We start from the raw sequence: 21,830 nt of genomic DNA on the forward strand, positions 1-21,830 counted from the left end.
AAGAACTCTGTTCTCTCCACAAAAGCTTGTCCCTGTGTACTGCAGGGGATGTCAGTAGTATGGGAAATCTTCCAGGACCCCAAAAAGTCATTGAATTGTTGAAAGGAAAAGGCATGGCCTTTATAAGTCTTAAGTACCACCATGACTACCATTGCTTATTTAAGGGTGTTAATAGTGTTGAATTGTTAAAAGGAAAAGGCATGACCTTTATCAGTCTTAAGGTACCACCATAACTACCATTGCTGATTTAAAGACCTTGATAGCATTGACAGCTTCTACCTAGAAAGGGCAAGGACATAAACAAAGTAAGGTATCTATTATAACTTGTACATATTCAAGTTTTCAAAAGGAGGCATAGTGACAGCTTCTACTCAGAAAGGGCAAGGACATAAAGAAAGTAAGGTATCTAATATAACTTGTAAAGGAGGCATAGTGGATATATGCTGGAAAAAGTTGTAGTGGTCACTGAGGAGCCACATGGCAAAGGACTATTATTCTCACCTTTATGTGTGACCATAAAAATGGATTTAAACTAGAAGAAACAGAAGCAGGGCCAGAGGTGGCAAGGAAGAGTTGGCAGTTGGCTCTGCATCCCGAACAGCATGCTGGGCTTTGGGGTATGGAGGCTGGGGTGCTAACAGACGGTTCAGCCTGAGGGACTCCAGGTGATTATGGTACAAAGGATTGGTATTGCAGATGAGGCAGGAGTCAGGCCTAGGAATGCAGCTATATGTTTTAGTCTGACAAGGTGCTGGCCAATGGTCCTGTCAACAATTCTAATATCCACAGACATCATCACACCTATCCTGATTTCTACTGGATTAGCCCCTTTGCTGACCTTCTCAAAAACCTCCTTGGCAATAGAACATGCCAGAATAGTAGCAGTGGTAGTGCCGCCCCCCGCATCTTCACTTGAGTTATTGGCAACAACTTGAAGAAGTTTAGACCTGATATTTTTAAATTTATCCTTTAAATTATTTGCCTTTGCAACACTAACCCCATCTTTTTATACTTTGGGACTTCCCCAACTCTGTTCAATAATCATTGTTCTCCCCTGTAGTCACATTGGTGGGCAGGGCTTGCCTAGGTAGCTGCCCTTGTGTAGGAGCTCAGTGGGGTCTAAGCCTCCAAGCAGGTTGTTGAATCACAGAGATTGCAATGAAAGAAAGGGACTCTGACTAGATGAGCTCAAAAGCTATACTAGAATTCCCTGTTCCATATGCCAGATGTAGCTGGGTTCTAACATCTTCCTGCAGGAGAGGGTGAGAAGACACAATGTCAATGGATACAGATACCAGGAGTTTAGTTATAGATATACAACAAACTTATTTATTTAACAATGGGGAAAACATTATATATCCTCCTAGCCCCTGGATGTTCTGATCCATTGACATAGCCTAGATGTCCGTCATTGGTTAGGCATGATCAGGACCCTTGACAGAGCCTCTTTCTAGACACTCAAACAGCATTGGGTGGTCACACCTCATTGGCTAGGGCACTAGCAGGACCTCTGACAGCACTAAGCAGACTCCACATGTGATAGTTTGAAAAAGTTGTTAGATAGGAGGTATAGAGCCTAATGTCTTCTTTGGTGACTTTGGGTCTGATTTTGAGATAATAGTTCTTATTCCTCCTATTTGGAATAGTAATGAATATTGGAAGTAGATGAGTTGTCTCAAATCTTAAAACTCATTGCTATGTAGAATTTACCTTGACTCTCGTATGATGGAACTTGGGATTTTAAGGGAAACAAGATCATTAATACTTTATTGGACTATAGGAGACTAACCGTTATTATATTTGGGATAATCATACATTTGGAATCCAGGAATGGAACGTAATGGGTTGGATATGGCTTGTTATTAAAATGATCACACTTTCAAGATTTGATTGCAAGCAGTAGAAATGTGAGATATTGCAGGAATTTTAGATATAGGTCATATCCTTAGGTTCTTGGGTAATTTCACACACCATTCTTATTAAGAAATAATTTATTTCTTATTGACCTTATTCTAAAATGAGAAAATTTCTACAAGATCTTGAAATTGTACAAAAAATCACACTGTCTTCCAGTTGGGTGATTGGTCTTTTATTACCACCTAAACTTTTCATGATTGTGAAAGAAAATACCAAGACTGTCCATTTTTAGCAGAGTAACAAAGTGAAAATAGAAGAGGGACTACTAAGAAGAAAGAGAATATTAAAGACAAGGTTAAAAAAAACATAAGATGGCAGCAGCTAAGGGTACAATTGAAAGAAAATAAATATAAAAATGTGATCACAGAACCTAAAACTTTCTTATATCTCAGAAAGCTGCGGCACAATGCTTCTTCAACCCTTGGCCAACTTGTGCTATATGCTTGTCTTAAATATGTGAACAAATGTAGAAAGACAACAGTTCAGAACAAAGCACATTTACAAAATTAGATGTTGTGATAGAACAGTAAGAAATTGAAGGAAAGAAAACTATAAGAGTTCAGTTTGTCACTGTGTCATCACTTGCCTGATATAGGTACAGCCTGTTCCATGAATCATGCACACCTCATTGTTGGTAGACAAAAGAGAGAGAGAGAGAGCATTGGAAGTGAATATTCCAAAGAAACTTTTGTTTCTGAAAACCATTATGCTAAGTACTCAAAGAAAGAAATATCAAGACAGTATAAAGACTGACTCTGCATCTATAGGAGGCAAGTGATGACATCCAGATGTCATCATTGTATAGAAGCTAGATATATAAGTTTTGGAAGTGGGTGGTAATGTAAGATTATTCTTTGAAATCAAATCAAATTAACCCTAGGGAATTCATCAGATTTGAATAGAAATCTATAAATTATTGAAAGATAATATTTGAAAGCCACACAATCAAAGAATTAATTTGCAAAAGATATTAGGAATCAAAACAATTTGATTGCTGGAAAGCAAATTAAACAATTTAAAAATGAGAAATTGAAGCTTTTACTTTATGAAAGAATTGTTAACAGAAATATCAGTGTTTATCTTGTGCTTTGCTGTCCCTTTAAGGGACAAGCCACACCCACTCCCATTACCTCTGACCTGCCCGCACCATCTTCCTTTTCCCTCTTTTGTTTCTTCAGCATGTGCACGCGTTTCTTCTCTTCCCCTCTTTCTCTCTTTCTCTTTTCCCTCTCTCTCTCTCTGCCTCTCTCCCCCAATAAAATGTTTTATGCCTATCTCTGTGTTTACGTGTCTGTTACCCGCCACCACAGGCCGCACGGTGTGTGCCCTCCCGCTGGTGGGAAACTGTCGCCACTTATCGCTGGCTCTGCCAGCCTGCCTTGGGAAACATTTTAAGAATAAGATTGGTGCCACGTGACTCCTAAACTGGGTTCTTTTCCACTTCGCCAGCTTTCCTAATTGCTACAATCGGCTCTTCTTTTGGTGAGTGTCTCCCCTTCTGCTACGGTTGCTTTCGTTCTGCTGCGGTTGCTTTCCTTTGCCAGAGCCATGTTTGGATTGGGTCCCGGGGGCCGGTCCACCCGCGTTAGCACCGCACACTTCCCGTGCAGTGCATTCGACTGGAGACTGGGTCCTCAGTGTGTTTATCTTTTCTTTCCATTTCCTTTCTTTCCTTTTTTCTCTTCTCTCGACGGTTATGGTTAAGCGTCGCTCGGAGTGGTGCCCCCAGCCTTCCTGGTTTCTGGGTCGCCAGGATCCAGCTAGGCCATAGCACCCCACCCGTGGACAAAGGATGCTTTTCCACGCGGTCCTGCGTGTTCCTTCTGTGGGTTTTCACGATTTTGGCTCTGGATAGCAACCGGCTTCCCGGCTTTTTCAATTCCAGCCATGGCATGGTGCAGTTTTTTTTTCAGTTCCAGCCTCATGGTGGTCGCCATCTTGGCTGGGAACCAGGCCACGTGACCACACTCTCCTGGTTTTACTCTGCCTCTTCACCCATTTCTCACTAAACTCCTCATGTTAACTCGGTTAAATGTGTTTTGAGCAGGCGTCCACATTGCCCAATTCTTGTTCACTCTTTCTATGTATAATAATTGTTTATTACATCTCATTTCAGACTACAAAACATGAGTCTCATATTTAAAACTGGTATGTACCTTTAAGTCTCTTAAGCTGTTCTCTACCATTGTCGGTTCTGCCACTAACCTTATATTACAAACAGTTCTTTGCCCTCAACTGCTCAGAGATCTAGGGAATGTGATATTTAAATACTTAATTATTAAAAAAAAACTTTTCACAACAAAAAAGGGACAGGTTGGCTCCTAGCAGCAGCTCTCTGCTCCCTCCAAAGAAGACAAAAGACAGACACGTGCAGAACAACGTCCTTCTGCATTTCGCTTCAACTGCAATGTGCTGACCATTGTGCAAACCTGCCTTTCGTCTAATGTAAAGACCTCCAGACGTGGACGAAATTGCTGGAATCGACAGCCTAGCTGCTCAGGTCAAGGTAGGCCTGTCTTCCTACAGATTTCTTAGCCCACAGTTTCTTCTGCAGCCTGACAGGCCCTGCGCTAAACAGCAAAGGTCAAATACAACCTTCAGCGACCAGGAGGACCCCCCATAAAAAGAGTAGCTCTGAGTGCCAATCAAGTAAGCTCTCTGTCACTTTTTAATCAGTAACTCAAGTAAAATCTTATCCTTCTCAAAGATCTCTGACAGTTTGACAACTGAGAGGTTTCGCCAGGTTGAGGTTTTGCAAGGTGACCTCACCAAAAGGGAGCCGAATTAAGAAATCCATCTTAAACAGGTCAGATACCCCCTCAATTCCCTGGTCCTAAAATTTTTTTTTCTTAATTTAACTTTGTTTTTGTTCTGCCAATACCTTAGGGACACCAGACAATTTTCATGCCACAGACACCAGTCAAAGGCAAAGAAACCAGCCATGCCAGGATGCGACCAGCACCCAGCCTTCTCTCACGCCCCCCAAAAGACGACGCCCACAATCAGCAGGAAGCAGTCTTGAGAGTTCGCCGCCCCAGTTTCTTTGGGCTGTGGTGTCTCGTCTCCTGCTTTTTATTATAAGGAAGACCTGGGAATGTTGTGCTTTGCTGTCCCTTTAAGGGACAAGCCACACCCACTCCCATTACCTCTGACCTGCCCGCGCCATCTTTTTTCCCTCTTCTGTTTCTTCAGCATGCACACGCGTTTTCTCTGACTCTTTCTCTCTTTTTCTTTTTCTCTTCCCTCCCCCTTCTCTTCTCTCTCCCTCCTTCCCTTTCTCCCCTTTCAATAAATGCTTTTATGGTTACTTTCTGTGTCCATGGGTCTGCTCACAACTGCTGTGCATTGGGAACTCTGCGGGACCCACCAGAGCTTGCTGCTCCATGAGCCCGCGGAGTGCCACCACAGGCCGCATGGTGCGTGCCCTCCCACTGGTGGGAAACTGTCGCCGCTTATCGCTGGCTCCGCCGGCCCACCTCAGGAAACATTTTAAGAATAAGAGTTTTAATGGGGAAAAAGAATGCCCTTAAATACACATCTTATGGCAATAAACAAAGACCTCACTACCAAGAATAGTTTACATCTCATTAATTCTTTTATCAAAATGGATCAGTAGATATCCCCAGTGGCAGGTTATTGTTAATTTAATTAGTTACCATCTACACGATGGCAATGCTCTATTACTTAATACATCATTAACTTACAAGATCAAACATGGGAAAAATTGAGTTGATCACCAACTGGAAGCTTCACTTTTACTGACTAGCATTCATAGAGCTCACTATTAAGGGTGAAAAACAATCATCACTATCACCAGCTAAGAAACTTAAGACCTATAACAGTGACCTGCCTGTAAATTATATTGATTGATACAATATTGTGACACATGTTGAGGGAGTAACTAACCATTTTATTGTTGTTGGTGTAAGGTTCACTCTATGACATGGAACCCATACCTGACATGGTTAATGAAATGAAGAACATGAGAGTGCATAGGTTATGGACCCTAGTGTGAAACCTACTACTATTATTTGCTACAATAACACAGTAATAAAATGAGTTCTAATTATGTATTGATATATTCTTAGATAAGTTCATCCCTCATCCCTCACCAGAGAAGCTTCTTCTTTCAGTAAATGGTACTTAACACAGAGACCTGAAAATTGAACAATATGTATTGAAAAGGAGATCTTGGTTCACTCATTTCTAAATAGGATGTCTTTACCAAATACCTTACCTTAAAACTAAGAGGAGGAAAAAGATTATAACAATGAGAGGTGGACACCTCCAAGGAAAAATGTTTTTAATATATGACATGGATGCTACACATATTAATTCAGAAAGACTGTGACAGGATGCAAAATACCTGCACTAGCTATAGCCAGAAGAATACTAGCAAAGAGAAATGGAAGTAGACACAAAATTTCACCCCTAACCAAGAAGCTATTTGAGACTGATAGTGAAGGGGAAAGGGAAAATCAGTCTTTTCTTTGGATGACATTGTGTTTATCAATCATACAATGTCGCAGGCTTCACGTTAAAGAATAATTCATGAGCCGGGTTGTGGTGGTGGACGCCTTTAATCCCAGCACTCGGGAGGCAGAGGCAGGCGGACCTCTGTGAGTTCGAGACCAGCCTGGTCTACAAGAGCTAGTTCCAGGACAGGCTCCAAAACCACAGAGAAACCCTGTCTCGAAAAATCAAAAAAAAAGAAAAAAAAAGAATAATTCATGAACACAAAACATACTCCATGTTTTTTTTTATGATTTCTCTTTGGTTTGGTTTGCTGTCTTTTGTGTCTTCCACATTTTACTAATTGATTAATTTTAAGAGAGAAACAGAACATGAAATTGAATGGGCAGGGAAAATCTGGGGGGATTTGGGGAGAGGAAAGAATATGATAAAAATATAGTATATGAAAAACATATAAAATTGATGAAAATGGATGCAGCTCATACATGTTTGGTAAGAATAAAAATGAGTACAGATAAAAGTGAAAACATTGTAAAGATTTCTAACAAACTTAAAATATAATCACCATATAACCATTAGTCTTTTTCTGGGTACTTATAAAAACTATTTAAAGTCAGCTTGTCAAAGGTATAATTGCATTTCAGTGTAGAGTGTAGACCTATTGAAATTAGTCCATGTATTCAACATACCTAAATATTTATCAAGAAAATAGAGAGAATGTCACATGCAAGGGGAAATTTGTGTACCTCCAAAGAAGGAAAACATGACTGTTTGATAACATACTTATAATGAAGGTCACTTTGATAAATGAAACATATTAGGCGAAGAAAGGCAATTGCTACATGTTTCAACTTTTAAATACAATTTAAAACAATATATCACACAGAAAGCTAGAGTCAATGGTGCTTACAGATGCTAGTGGAGAAATGATGGTAGTTAGGACATTAAATACAATATATATATATATATATATATATATATATATATATATATATATTATATAGCATGGTAAGTATACTTAGCAACATTTTATCGTTCGTTTCAAATTTTCATTGGGAGTAACTTTCAAATGTTCTCATTGCAAAGTAAGTATATGAGTATATTATGTAAATGAATATAAGTAAAACTGGTGGAAATCAGTATGATTTGATTAATATAGAACTGCAGCCTACTACCATATTTCATTACAACTACAACTTTCCAAATCAAAATTAGTTTTGATTATATTTCTTTATTTTAAAATGAAAAGTGCATCAAAATCAAGTATGCAGTATAAAGCATATGGATTACTATGGCTTCCAGTGGGCTTCTGATGTTCTCATAAATTTAGTGTTCAGTATTTACCCTTATCCTATTCACATTGCCAAGTGAGATCAGGAGGAAACACCACATTTACTGGGATCGTAGATCTAGCTGGCAAAGTAATTTCTTAGATTTACTTATGCTTCTGCAATATTATACTACATCTTCTTCTGATAATATCATTTTTCATAAGGAAAAAGTAAATTTTAGTTATACACAGTTAGTTATGGTTACAATATTAAGTGAGAAATATTTGAGAAGATAAACTTCTGAAAGGAAAGTAACCAAACAAAATAAGAATTGTAATGCTATAAGAAGGCAACACAATCCTAATGAAATCTCCCAGTTCAACAGGAAGTTCCTCTGCAAAGGTAAGTATCAGAGATATAGCTGTTTGGGAAATAATGATCTTCCCATTGTGGTACTGTTTAATAGTTACGGTTTTGGTAGAACCTGAAAGGGCTAACAGCTGAGGGATTTCATTATGTATTATTGGTTATTGAGTTTTGCATGAAATGGAGACTCATGCAACATATATCTAAAAGTTTATATCCACTGCAGTTACTGTAAATGAAGCCTCAACTTTGGTTTCCCAGCTGCCCAGACCAGAATAATCATGAAGAAACTGTATTAATTACAACACTGTTTGACTGATGTCTCAGGCATATTTCTAGCTAGCACTTAACACTTTAAATTAACCTTGTTTTATTGATCTATGTACTGATACATGGCTGTGTCACTATGTCATTTTCTATGTCTTATTTCCTCAATGGCTGGTTGGTAACTGCCTGACTTCACCTTCTTTCTTTCTGTATTTAATTTCCCCATGTACCTATAATCTGCCCTGCCACAGGGAAGCTTCTTCATTAAACAATGATAGTAAATATATTCGTAACATAAAGAGGGGGAATCCCATATCAAATTACCATAATGCAACATTTTTAATTCAATTCTTTTTTTTATTGTGTGTTATGTTATATCCGTGCCATTGCCATTTCATATTTATAATGAATTTACATATAGTTTTGGAATCAGAGTGAGGGATGCACCTTCTTATTTGTGTCATCAATCTTTCATCTTCAAAAATGCATCTATCTTATGTGTAACTCAGACACTCTTAGTCTTTACTATTTCTTGACAGATTTGCTCTTTTAGGAAAGTATAAATTTTAGAGAACTTCATTGTGGCATAATCTGAGGGCCAAGTTGACTGCTCTAGTTTTTTGTCATTTAGAATCCTTGTGTTCCAGATTTTACTTAAGCTGAATACATCTGTAATGCTTCAATATGCTTAGCAAAATAGTCACATAATATTGAACACATTTTATAAAGAATTATATTTAGCAATCAAAATATTAAATAATTTAAGTCCTTGAATGTATATACTAGAGGGGCTCGCAGGTGTCCATTGAGATGTCCCCAGCTGGTACCTTGGGCAACTGAGGAGAGGGAACCTGAAATGACCCTATCCTATACTGATGAATATCTTACATATCACCTTAGAACCTTCATCTGGCGATGGATCGAGATAGAGACAGAGACTCAATTTGGAGCAACGATCTGAGCTCTTAAGGTCCAAATGAGGAGCAGAAGGAGGGAGAACATGAGCAAGTAAGTCAGGACCACGAGGGGTGCACCCACCCACTCTGACAGTGGAACTGATCTATTGGGATCCCATCAAGGCCAGCTGGACTGGGACTGAATAAGCAGGGGTTGAAACTGGACTCTCTGAACATGGAGGACAATGAAGGCTGATGAGAAGCCAAGGACAATGGCACTAGGTTTCGATCCTAATACATGAACTGGCTTTGTGGGAGCTTAGCCTGTTTGGATGCTCACCTTCCTGGACCTAGATAGAAGTGGGAGGAACTTGGTCTTCCCGCAGGGCAGGGAATTTGTACTGCTCTTCAGTATCGAGAGGGAAGGGGAATGGAGTGGGGGGAGGAGAAGAGGAGTGGGGATAGGGGGAGGGGAGTGGGGAGAGGGGGTAATATGTGGGAGGAGGTGGAGGGAAATGGGAAACGGGGAGCGGAGCAGGTGGAAATTTTAATTAAAAAAGAATAAAAATAAATAAATAATGATAATAAAAAAAGAATATTAATAATGCTGTAAAAATTCTATTCATTCCATTAAAATGATCTGTTATAACATATATATATACTCATGTTATAATAACTATCTGTGTTCTACTATTTATTTTTAAAGAATAGAGTTAAAAACAATTTCATTAATAATGATTTTTGATGATTTTCTTGACAATGTGCAGCATTTGTGACTGAATTGCTTGTCACTGTATTGATAAGCAATGAATGATATGTATATTTCTAGTTTTGTATACTCAGAATTATTCGACACTTGAGTTTTTGCTCACTACAATTCAAGAACAATCTCCCTCAAAATTATCACTGTGTTTTATGGTGTAGTAATACATTCAGCACTCAATGTAGTTAGAAATCTCTTACATCATGAAACATTATTTATCTGAGATAAATGTGCCATACTACAATGATGCATCAATATGTGACACTGGTACTTTGTCCTTAAATGTATACAAAAACTCCAGGAAGTAATTCTCTTCTTTGAATTCATCAATATCTAAGAGATAATTTCCAAAAAATCTTCTAAGAGTATTTCCGAGACCTGCAAGGAAGGAAAATATAATCGAAAAGAACAATAGCAAGACATCATGGTTTAAAGACAGCAAAAGTGAATTTTTTTAAAATAATAAGAAAGATACTATACAATTTTAGTAAGAAAATGATTAACTATACTTATATTACTCCCATATTAATTTTTAAAATAATACTAACAATTATGTGCAGTATACTAAATATTATTTTCAGGCAAAGGAGACATGAAAAAACTGATAAGCACCTAATAAATTACATTACAAAATAAATAATTCAAAACTTCATTACAATTCGAAAAACACATCAACTTCCTTATACTGTACTAACTCATTGATATCATAAAAGAGGAAAGTACACAAAATCCTATGAGGTACATGTTTCATGCATTGAAATTACATACGTTAAAATTCTACCTTCACTATGTCTTTGAACTGTTTTTGCAATGACAGAAGATGTACTCACTCATCAACTTTTATTGACTACAATTGAATTTAAACTGTTCTGGATTGCTTGTTTTATTTATTTACTTACTTTATTATTATCATTTTTCAGATGACTGATTTCTAAGGAGAGATAGAAAGTGTGTGGATTCAGGTGGCTGGGAAAGTGGAGAAGATCTCAGAGGACTTGGGGGAGAGGAAACTGTAATCAGAATATTTTGTATAAAGATAATTAGATAAAGAAAAAATTAAAAAAGAATGTAGCAAGCAATACAAGTGAAGTGTTTCCTTCTGTACATCTGCCAAACTTTCTTTACTTTCAGTTAACTTTTAATCGTCACTTTAGAATAAACTAGTAAACATGGTTCTGTCAGTTATCACTGACACTCATTGTACTTGTTAGTTTTTATCAGTTTTGACACAAGCAAAAGTTAGGTTGTGACAGGGAACCTCACTTGAGGAATTTCCTCCAGCAGAGTGGCTGATGGCATGTATCTGGAACATTATAATGATTGATGGTTTGAATGGGAGGGCACAGTCCACTGTGGGTGGTGTCACACCTGAACCTGGTGATGGGCTGTATAAGAAAGCAATATGAGGATGCCATGGAGAGAAGACCTGTAAACTCTTTCTCTACTTCCATGGATTATAACTCCCTTATTGTTTGAATTGTTGCCCTGAATTCCCTCAATGATTACCTTACCTGATATGTAAGCAAGATAAACCCTTTGTTCCCCAAGTTGTTGTTGGTCATAGTATTTATCACACCAGTAGAAAACAAAACTAGGACAGCCATTTAAGCTGGAAGTTTAGGTTAAAAAAGTTGAGCCTCATTCTATTGTTCCAGAAAGCACCTAATAACATGTTAAGAATGAAAAATCTTGGGAATTTATCTTCAAATACAAATTATTATGTAGGACAACTAAATGTTTAAGAATTAAAGTAATGTGTTATAGAAATTATAAAAGGAATGAGTTTTACATTATTACCATAGTTTAAAATACATGTTATTTATATGTAAATTTTCAGGCTATTAGAACAATTTGAAAAATTACTAATATTTTAATCTCTAATTAAAGTGTAGATAAGTGAAACTCTTAAAGTTATAAATCAAGGACAGCAAGATGGCTCAATGAAGACACAGAAACCCTAAATAAAAAATTAGAGCAAACTTAAGAGATAAAAATAAAGCTATATAAACAACATACATAATTAGTGGAAGTCGTGAATGCAGCAAGTTAAAAGATTTGTTAATTCTGCAATCAGGAAACACATCTAAAACAAAGTAAAAAAAGAAAAAGCCCACATCAAAGACAAATAAGAGGTTTACTAAGAGTATGCTGCAAGGATCGAAGAAACAGTTTTACTAAGACAGTGCTAGTAGCTGTGAAAAGATGTAGCTTAGCTGCCAATAAGTATAAACCTGATTTTGGATATGGCATAAAAAAACCCTAAGTTGTTGTCTGTAGAATTGCAAATTCAGTGAAAAACAGAGAATATACATTTTAATCTGCTCCCTTCCCCTTCCTCTCCCCTCCCCTTCAACCCTCTCCCAGGGTCCCCATGCTCCCAATTTACTCAGGATATCTTGTCTTTTCCTATTTCCCATTAAAATTAGATCCATGTATGTCTCTCTTAAAATCGTCACTTTTGTCTAGGTTTTCTGGGATTTTGATTTGTAGGCTGGTTTTCTTTTCTTTATCTTTAAAAACAACTTATGAGTGAGTACATATGATAATTTTCTTTCTCAGTCTGAGTTTTTTCCTCACTCAATATGTTTCCTAGCTTTATCCATTTGCCTGCAAATTTCAATAATTTTATTATTTTTTTTCTTCTGTGTAATACTCCATTCTGTAAATTAACACATTTTCCTTATCCATTCTTCAGTTGAAGGATATTTAGTTTCCTGGTTCTGGCTATGGAAAACAATGCTGCTATGAACATAGTGGAGTACATGTCCTTGTGGCATGATTGAGCATCCTTTGATGTCAAAAGGGGTATTGTTAGGTCTTGAGGAAGGGTGTTTCCTAATTTTCTAAGAAACCACCATACTGATATTCAAAGGGGCTGTACCAGCTTGCATTCCCACCAGCAATTCAGGAGTGTTCCCTATACCCCACAACCTCTCCAGTATAAGTTGTTATCAGTGGTTTTGATCTTGGTCATTCTTACAGGTGTAAGATGGAATCTCGGAGTTGTTTTGATTTGCATTTCACAGAGACAGTTTTTATGACCAATAGTTTTATGTTGTTGATCCAGTTCCAGAAAATGTCAGAGTGAACAGGAATTTAGATGGAAGCAAAACGGTGAGTTTTAAGTCCACCACATACTTTAGCTTAATGGGAAACTATACTGATACATGGGACAAACTGAGTAAACTCACAATGCAACAAACCCAAGGACTGCATGAGCACAGGCAGAATTGTTTCCGTCACCCAATGAGAGGATTTTTTTTTTTTTTTTTTTTTTTTTTTTTTTTTTTTCTTTTATTTATTTTTTTAAAATTTCCACCTGCTCCCCGTTTCCCATTTCCCTCCCCTCCTCCCAAATATTGCCCCCTCCCCCCACTCCCCTCCCCCTATCCCCACTCCTCTTCTCCTCCCCCCACACCATTCCCCCTCCCTCTCGATACTGAAGAGCAGTCCAAATTCTCTGCCCTGCGGGAAGACGAAGGTCTTCTATCTACGTCCAGGAAGGTGAGCTTCTAAACAGGCTAAGCTCCCACAAAGCCAGTTCATGTATTAGGATTGAAACCTAGTGCCATTGTCCTTGGCTTCTCATCAGTCTTCATTGACCGCCATGCTCAGAGAGTCCGGAATCAACCCATGCTTATTCAGTCCCAGACCAGCTGGCCTTGGTGGGCTCCTAATAAATCAGTTCCACTGTCACAGTGGGTGGGTGCATCCCTCGTGGTCCTGATTTTTTGCTCTTGTTCTCCCTCCTTCTGCTCCTCATTTGGACCTTAAGAGCTCAGACCGTTGCTCCAAATTGAGAATCTGTCTCTACCTCGATCCATCGCCAGATGAAGGTTCTAAGGTGATATGCAAGAAATTCATCAGTATAGGATAGGGTCATTTCAGGTTCCCTCTCCTTAGTTGCCCAAGGTACCAGCTGGGGACATATTCCTGGACACCTGCGAACCCCTCTAGAGTCAAGTCTCTTGCCAGCCCTAAGATGGCTCCCTTAGATAGGATATATACTTCGCTGCTCCCGTATCCATCCTTCCTATATCCCAACCATCCCAATCCCCCGAGCTCCTCCCATCCTCCCCTTCTCATATTTCTCATCCCATTTCCCCTTTGCCCCATGCCACCTCACCCGCAAGTTCCCAGTTTTTGCCCTGCAATCTTGTCTACTTCCCCCTCTCCATGCGGATGACTATATGATTTTCTTTGGGTTCACTTTCTTATTTAACTTCTATAGGATCACACATTATATGCTTAATGTCTTTTATTTATGGCTAGAAACCGATTATGAGTGAGTACATCCCATGTTCCTCTTTTTGGGTCTGGGATACCTCACTCAGGATAGTGTTTTCTATTTCCATCCATTTGCACGCAAAATTCGAGAAGTCATTGTTTTTTACTGCTGAGTAGTACTCTAATATGTATATATTCCACACTTTCTTTATCCATTCCTCCATTGAAGGGCATCTAGGTTGTTTCCAGGTTTCGGCTATTACAAACAATGCTGCTATGAACATAGTTGAACAGATACTTTTGTCATTTGATGTGGCATCTCTTGGGTATATTCCCAATAGTGGTATTACTGGATCTTGGGGTAGGTTGATCCCAAATTTCCTGAGAAATCGCCACACTGATTTCCAAAGTGGTTGCACAAGTTTGCATTCCCACCAGCAATGAATGAGTGTGCCTCGTTCTCCACAACCTCTCCAGCAAAGGCTATCATTGGTGTTCTTGATTTTAGCCATTCTGACAGGTGTAAGATGGTATCTCAAAGTTGTTTTAATTTGCATTTCCCTTATCGCTAAGGAGGTTGAGCATGACCTTAGGTGTCTTTTGGCCATTTGAATTTCTTCTGTTGAGAATTCTCTGTTCAGATCAGTGCCCCATTTTTTTTATTGGGTTCATTAGCATTTTAAAGTTTAGTTTCTTGAGTTCTTTATATATTTTGGTGATCAGACCTTTGTCTGTTGCAGGGTTGGTGAAGATCTTCTCCCAGTCAGTGGGTTGCCTTTTTGTCTTAGTGACAGTGTCCTTTGCTTTACAGAAGCTACTCAGTTTCAGGAGGTCCCATTTATTCAATGTTGCCCTTAATGTCTGTGCTGCTGGGGATAAACGTAGGAAGTGATCTCCTGTACCCATATGTTGTAGAGTACTTCCAACTTTTTCTTCTATCAGGTTCAGTGTGTTCAGACTAATATTGAGGTCTTTAATCCATTTGGACTTGAGTTTTGTGCATGGTGATAGATATGGATCTATTTTCATTCTTCTACACGTTGACAACCAGTTCTGCCAGCACCATTTGTTGAAGATGCTCTCTTTTTTCCATTGAATACTTTTAGCTCCTTTATCAAAAATTAGGTGTTCATAAGTTTGTGGGTTAAAATCAGGGTCTTCTACTCGGTTCCATTGATCGACTTCTCTGTTTTTATGCCAATACCAAGCTGTTTTCAATACTGAGGCTCTGTAATAGAGTTTGAGGTCAGGGATGGTAATGCCTCCAGACGATCCTTTATTATATAAGATTGTTTTGGCTATCCTGGGTTTTTTGTTTCTCCATATAAAGTTGATTATTGTCCTCTCAAGATCTGTGAAGAATTTTGAGGCAAAACCTTAACTGTGAGGATTATGCTGGCCTTGAAATAACAAGATTCTTGCCATAGTCTCAAAAATGGTAGGTTTATGCAGATGTATCTGTGTTCTTTTCTAATAGATAAACATTTTAAATTTCTTTTTTAATTTTTTCCTATTTATTTATTTATTTATTTATTTATTTATTTTCAGTTTTATCTGTGTTGACCAGATCTGAGTCTCTGGAATCATCAGGATCTATCACAAAGTGAAGCTTATTTGGTGTTTTTTAGGTTTGATCATCTATGGATACAATGGTAAGAACTCAGTATGCAGTTTATAATTGTGGTCATTTAGTAAAGCAGCCATATTAAATTCTCCCATATGACTTAAGTATCCATGGACTATGGACCGAGTTAAGCCTACTGAGAAAGATTTCCATCAGAAAATGGTTAATTACTCCCACAGTATCACTGTCAATATTGCATCAATAGGCATATCATTGCAGGCCAGTAGTAAAACTTCACAGCTTGGTAAGTCTACTGAATACCTTTCTCCTCTAGTAGCATGCATAGGAACTTTTGAAGCTAGAACTGATTCAAGTATCCCTGAGAAATAGTTTTTAATCTAGAAGAAGTCTAAATGCAAAATTCCAACAACAATCTCACCAGGCTTTCATGCAGGTTAATTATAACAACAACCAGCATGGCACCACAAACCTAAGGATGCAGTAGTGATACAAATACCTTGGTGTTAACCAAGAGATGTCTGATTAGACTAATACTTATTCAATAAGATGGAAATCATACCTGATACTGGAAACCTAGACAAGTACTGTGGGCTATTGAAGTCATGGATATTAAAGGAAAATCTACAATTACTACATTAGTAAACCAACATGAGCTCTAACAAAAACCTAAATACTTGCTCTTATTCCCAAAGATGAATTTTGTCTTCTGCTTTCATCAAGGAAACTTCTCTTTGAAACAGAACCACTACAGAAAACCACAAACAATCAAAATGCAGAGTTATAGAGCCTAGTTCGAATGGTTAAATCTAATACACATTCCCACACATATGACTCAGAGAACACTGTGCAAAATGCAATGAAAATATTCTAACAGCCAGAGAATCAGAGAATGTGTTGTGTGACTGTGTATCCTAGCAATGTCAGAGCATATACTAATAAAGTCTCACGAACATGAGTACTCAAAAATGAGCTGAACAATGATGACATTAATAGATGTACCAAAGTGAATGGGGAAAAGCCCTCAATATCTCCACAAGATACAAAGAGCTAAAGGCAGCTAAGGAAATGCTGTATCAGTAGAAACAATATTTCCCATAGAAGAACACATCATTTGCTTGTGCACTTTCAAATGGTCAATTCAGTAAGAACACATATGATTAACCATCTACAGACTGAGCAGATTATATGTATAAAAATGTTAATGAAAAAGAGTGTAGTAGGAACGGCGGGCCACTTCCTGCCTCCCAGCTCCCGGCCACCTGCTAAATTTACCTGAAATAATTACATGGAAACTGTATTCTTTTAAACACCGCCTGGCCCACTAGTTCCAGCCTCTTATTGGCTAACTCTCATATCTTGATTAACCCATTTCTATTAATGTGTATAGCACCACGAGGTGGTGGCTTACTGGGAAGATTCTTAACCTCCGTCCATCTCAGAGAGGAAAGACAACAACAGTTCATTGAAAATTAATATTCAAATAGATAATCCATGGGCTTTAAGAATATTAATCTATTATCAGGATATAAGGTAAAATGATGAAGACTAAACACAGTAAAGGAGCTCAGACTATCCATTATACACTTTTAATTGTAAGACACGTGATGTCATTGACTATATCTTATAAAATGATTTTCATTTCTTTCTATGGACTTACTTTGCTACATGGATGCACATATTCTACAAAATATCAATGCATATAGGTTTCAGTGGTTGGTATTGCTAAGTGTTTTTTGGCATCATTATAACAGTATTCTGTGAAATGCTGCACTCTTTAGTAACCTTGTTCTATTTGCTATAGATTCCTATTCCCAAATAAGTATTTGTTTGAATCCATTGCCGTTTTTTCCAGACATTAAATTTAATATCATCTGTGTCTGGTGACTTATTATTCACCTGGATAATATCTTTTTTTTACATTTTATTCACATTTATTTTTTTGCTTTTAGTGTGCTCACAGAAAATTAGAAAACCTTAAGCAGGATTTGAATAGCAGTGTCTGTAAGGAAAGTTACATTACAGCTTTACACCAAATTGGTCAACGTTCCTCCAGTATTTACAAAACAAGATAGATGAGATGTTACACAAAACCATTGCATCTGAAGATTTGTTTTTCTTTTATTCTCAAAGACGACTGGAAAAGAAAGCATTGTCTGCTGTAATCAAAAACATACCACAGTATAAACAGTAACCATTTCCCTTATCACAGTTTGGCTGAGTTTCAAATTTGTGTTTAAAAGGTCCAAGATAACTGAAGTTTTACAAAAATGGGCATGGCAGATAGTTGCAAACTTCATGTGCTTCTGAAGGATATCAAGATTTGTTTTTATACAATAGTCACTGTTAAAAACACCCTTCTGGTAATACATAATTACACTTTATTAAGGTCATAACCAGCAATAAACAATAAAGCCTATACAACTTGTATCTCTACATAATCACTGACTGGTACAACTAACATGAAATAAGCAAGAAGTTCCTATCATTTAGATAGCAAATAAAGTAATATGGGCCACTATGGGAAATTGAAGCAGTGCAAAATATTGCCAAGATAATATGCCACTAGAAATGATGGTGTAAAGGCTTAGGTTTTTTTGTTTTTGTTTTGTTTTTTTAAAGAAAAATTATTATGATGAATTTTGTGAGGCAGGTTTACAACACTACAAGTTTTGAATAAGAAGGACAGAGAAAAAATAAAAACACCAATACCCAGATTTAAAAAAAAAGATCATAGTCGTAGAATATCTGTTTTTTAAAAGTTAACTTCACCTTATGTTGAAAATGATGAGCATAGTGAAAACTAAAAAACAAAAGCAATAGAAATATAATAATAGCATCAGTAAAATAAAATAAAAACCCAGAGTGACAGGCTTTAAAACTGTTTGCTAAAACTCAAAATAGCTAAGATGAAATTAGAATTCTCTACCAAAAAAAAAACCTGAGAGTGATTTTTGTTAACAAAACAGAGATAATCTACAACATTCAAATTCTGTCAAGCAAATCTCTTGAATACCTTACCTCACTCTCTTTGTGACTGTCATTTTTCATTTCCAAAACCTAATTCTAATGCAAACTTGTTAGCTTATCTTTCACTGAAATAGTCATATCTTAGCTAGGCTGTTAAGATTATTATTATTCCTTGCTCTTGTTAACTTATTATACACTGATTAACAAAATGAGTAAAATTATAATATTGTGTATGTTGCTTGAGATTATTAATAATAGAAGGCTTAGATGGCAAAATACATATTTAATATTTGTTGGAGAATACTATTTTCAGATGTGTGACTTTTGGTTTTGATTCATTTGTTAAGCTCTATGAAGCTATGATTATTTACCTGTCTAAAACACAGGATATTTCTTTTTTGTTTGTTTGTTTACCTATTTTTTAGAGGCAGGTTTCTCTGTAGCTTTGAAGCCTGTCCTGGAACTAGCTCTTGAAGACCACGCTGGATGGTGGCTCCCCAAAAGAGTCCAAAGAATTAAACATCACACAAGAATTAGGAAAAAGCTCTGAGATTAAAGGAACCTTGTGAAAAAAAATGTAATTTGCGTATACAACATTTAGACGAAAAATAAGATGTAAAACCTAAATATGATCATGTCATTTATTTTAATAAAAATGGGAGCATTCACCAGTGTTTCAGAGGACAAATCAATCAATTATACTATTGTGTCTGTAATTCTTGAGAAATAATAGTAGAAGTATCTAGTTGGATAATGATATATAGATAACATATTTTATATAGGTGGTGCAGTCATCTAATGCTTGACAGGTAATGGAAAGTATGAGTAGGGAAAGTTACTATATAATAAATCTTACACTTCAGAACAGAAAAGTGATGAAACATGACAGAAGGATAATTTAGAGTTCTAAGTGGGGCATGAAATTTTTACTTTAGCTCTTGATTCTTCATTGTTAGGAAGTATTCCTCACAGAGTTACAGGAGAATTAGCATATTCTGAAGAATATATTCAAATTTTTAAATGCATTAGAGAGTTAATAAGGTTAAGATCAAAGTTTAAAAGGTTCCTAATAGAAAACATGACATATCAAATGGAATTCTTAAAGCAAGAAGAGATTTTCAGCATCTTTAATTTATAGCAAAGAACAAATGTAGACTTATAAGAAATGCTAAAAATTTAATTCATAATTTAATGTATCTATTCATCTACTGTAACAAATGATAATATTGAAGTTCAGCACAGACAGATGAATTTATTTAACAAAGATGAAATAAGTCAAAATGAAAAGTCAGAAGTAGAATTTAATTTTGCTTTAACTTATTTCTCAATTTTTAAATTAATATAAGTCAGTACTTTTCACTCATAAAAATTCAAGTTCATGATATTAAATATAATTGAGTGTATTTCATAAAGTTCTCAATTGTTTGACTTAAATATTTCACATATTAACACTGGCAAAGTTTATTATATATTTTAAATTATATGATATTTCAAAAATAAAGATATTAATAGTCAGAAAAAGATTAAAGAAATTGATTAAAGTCACCAAGTTAATCAAAGAAAGATAAAAGAATTCTTAGTCCTCTTGTTTCACTCAAAGTTGGATTTGTATGTGTGAAATACCATTTCTAAATTTATTCTCTTCTGTCTTAATAGAACCAAGTCACCTTACTAACACAAACGATCATGATGTTTTTATTCAGAAACCTGTAAACTTACTTTATCACTATTAGATTAAAATGACTGAAGCATGACTAATAAAAAACTCAAAGACAGATATTGGGATTCAACTTGAAGACCAGAAAAACAAAGCAGTCCTTGCCACTGGTTCTAACCTTGAACTCAGTCCAAAAATGTTAATCCTGCCTTCAAGAAACCTCAGAATAAGAATGAGGTTAAGAGATGTCTACTCATTTTGACCGGTGTAAGATGGTATCTTAATGTTGTCTTGATTTGCATTTCCCTGATTGCTAAGGAAGTTGAGCATGATCTTAAGTGCAATGGCAATGGGTTCTTGATCCTATTGCACGTAATGGCTTTGTGGGAGCCCAGGTAGTTTGGATGCTCACCTTAATAGACCTGGATGGAGGTGGGTGGTCCTTGGACCTCCCACAGGGCAGAGAAACCTGCTTGCTCTTTGGGCTGAGGAGGAAGGAAGACTTGATTGGGGGAGGGGGAGGGAATGGGAGGTGGTGGCGGGGAAGAGGCAGAAATCTTTAATAATTAAATTAATTAATTAATAAAAAAAAATAAAAAAAGAGATGTCTACTCCTGTTTTATAATCCTCTCTATTTCTGGGTTTAAAGGTGTGCAGCACTATTGTCTGGTTTCTATGGCAAGTTAATGTAGCTACTGAGATTGAAGATGTGTGTCATTTTGACCTGGTCTGTCAGGCTGGATAGTGTGGCTGTTTTACCTTTCAGATCCTCAGGCAAGTCTTATTTATTAAAATTAAAATTAAATGCCACTACATGTGACAGCTTTAAAGAAGAATCTATATGAGCTAGTGATAGAGTATAGTAACAGAGTACTTCCCTAGTATAGACTTTATTAACATAGTACAAATAACATGTCAAACAGTTAATTACTTAAACACTTTGAGACATCGAATCATTAGCATTCTGTTGTTTAGGCAGTGAAGCTGCCCTAGGTCCATGTATCCTAAAGGCGGTCACTATCCAGGTGACCACATAGTTATAAAAGAAGGAGCAAAACTACATTTACATATCCTGACCATCTGTTTGGATTAGATAAACCTACTTGTATGAGTTCTTAATGTCGAAAGAACCAAGTAATTACATCCTGAGTTGACACAAACTATGCTTGTCAGCTACTTTAAGCAATCTCTAACTCTCTGACCATCAGACAAGGTGAAAATAGTCTCACATTTTTGGGCTTCCACACCTAGGTAGAGCTATAGCTTTTTTAACATGCTTGAATGCAGGCTGGCATGTGCACTAGTTACTATTCTAATTGCTGTGGTCAAATAATTGATCACTAACAAATTAAGGTGGGAAAGATTTATTTTAACCCACAGTTTGAGATTACAGTCCATCAAAACCAGAAATAAATGTTGGTGTGTGAATCTGACAGATTTG

General features: G+C 36.8%; 1 pseudogene; it reads right to left on the bottom strand.

The window, feature by feature from the left end:
* Positions 1–216: 216 nt before the first annotated feature.
* The window catches only part of LOC130868510 (protein SET-like), a 64,690-nt pseudogene continuing 43,076 nt past the window's right edge, over positions 217–21,830 (bottom strand).

The sequence above is a fragment of the Chionomys nivalis genome, chromosome X (genome assembly GCF_950005125.1).
Source record: "Chionomys nivalis chromosome X, mChiNiv1.1, whole genome shotgun sequence".
Classification (NCBI taxonomy): Eukaryota; Metazoa; Chordata; class Mammalia; order Rodentia; family Cricetidae; genus Chionomys; species Chionomys nivalis.